Consider the following 1,949-nt stretch of genomic DNA (forward strand, 5'->3'; position numbering starts at 1 on the left):
GCTAGAAACTCTAATCAGTGCCTGGAATTCGAAAATCTCTAAGAAAATTCAATGGAACAGTATTTTTCTGGAGTTTTTGTGCTTTTTTTTTTTGAAGGACTAAGATCTAAAATTGAACTTTCTAACTCTAAGATTTCAGATTTGGTTTTGAATTTTGAAATTCAAATTTTCAGATCATAGAACTTGCGGAAACTTTTTGGGGGGAATTTTTTCAGATGCCCAAACTTTTTCCTTTTTTTTAAAGCAGTGGGGACTGCCTTTTATAGGCAAAATTGAGGGGAAGTTTCAGATTTTCATTTACTCCCTTTTCCCCCTCTTTTATTTTCAATTTTTACTAATTAGTCCCTATGTTTCTGGCTTGTTACCCATGTTACTGCACTAAGTTATTGATATTCCGATTAAAATCCTATTCTAGAAGATTGTAGGAGGTTCTAGTTTCAACTACAGCATTGTTTTCTATTTAGGAATGTCTATACTAACCTTGTCCTTACCCCTAAATTACATAGCCTAAGTCAAACTAAACCCCAACCCTCTTTTACCCTAGTCAGAATTTGACTATAGTTAAACCAATAAATCTAATTCAGCTATATCCAAACAGACTAAAACTAATTAAAAGCTAACTAACAGCAACAATAAGGAATTACTGATTAAATCAAACACTGAAATAATAAAAAATTAAAATCAAACACTGCCTAAACAGGATTAACTAAACAGGATTGACTAAAACAAACAAGAATTAAAAACTATACTAATAGCGACGAACACTAAATTGAAACAAAAACATATATCAAAATCGATTCAAAACAAAAATTAAACTAACATCAAAAATCACTAAAACGGGATAACCAAAATCAAAACTAAGTTAAACTAAAAAAAATCAAAAACAGTTACAAGAACAGAATGAACCATGAACAAAAACAAAGATTAAACTAGAAAGAAAAATCGAAAACTCATGAGGATGGAATCAAACTAGGAAGAAAAACTTACAGATTTAATCTTCTAGTCGATTGAACTCGAATCGAGTCCCCAAATACTATTATATGTTTGTTCTTGGTAAGAAAAAACATATAATGTTATGTAGGAACTCAAATCGACACTTGGTAGTATTCGAAAATTCCACCAGTTTTTCCAAAACCCTAGATCCAAAATTTGGAGAATTGCAGTTAGATTTGGGGAGAACTAGTTTGGGGTTTAGGTAGAGGAGGGTGAGACGGGTTTAGGGTGTTGATTTGGTGGGGAAAGGGTGGTGTGGCCGCCGTGGGCCGCGGCGGCGGCTAGGGTTTCAAATATTTGAGGTGTTTGGGTGATGTTTGAAAGAAATAAATCGTGGATTCGAGATAAGGAGGTGGAGGGGAGTATTTTGGTATAATTTGGTGGTCATTGGAGACCGGCCGCCGGTGGAGGCGATTTCCGGCCGGCGGAAGACGGCGGAGGGACGGTGGGGAAGTAGGAGTACGAGGAAGATGAACTTTGTCTCTAGGGTTTTCTGAAGATTTGGACATTTTTATTTAAAAGCCAAGATTAACCCAGGGTCGTTAGATTATAAGGGATGGAGGGATCAGATTGATTTGCCATGAAACGACGTAGTAACACCCCCATACTACGTCGTTTCGATGGTCTGAGGGATGGGGCATTTGGACCGGGTAGGAGTGTGATTTGGGCTGGGCGTTTGGTCCGGTTCTAGGTGAGATTGGGCTGAAAATGGCCCAAAATTTGGGTGTTTATTGAAACCCAGCTTTTCTTTTATTTGCTTTCTTTTCTTTTCTTCTTTTGTTTTTATTTATTCTTCTTTTTTTCATTTTTTTTTAAAATACAAAATTAAAACTAACCAAAACCTGATTTAACCCTAAAATTAAAATAATTAATTTCTAAAATAAACTACATACTAGTTTAAAAAGAAAACTTAGGGAAAAATCAAAAAGTAAAGTAAAACAATGCAAAAAGACTAT

Source organism: Nicotiana attenuata, unplaced genomic scaffold (genome assembly GCF_001879085.1).
Source record: "Nicotiana attenuata strain UT unplaced genomic scaffold, NIATTr2, whole genome shotgun sequence".
Taxonomy (NCBI): Eukaryota; Viridiplantae; Streptophyta; class Magnoliopsida; order Solanales; family Solanaceae; genus Nicotiana; species Nicotiana attenuata.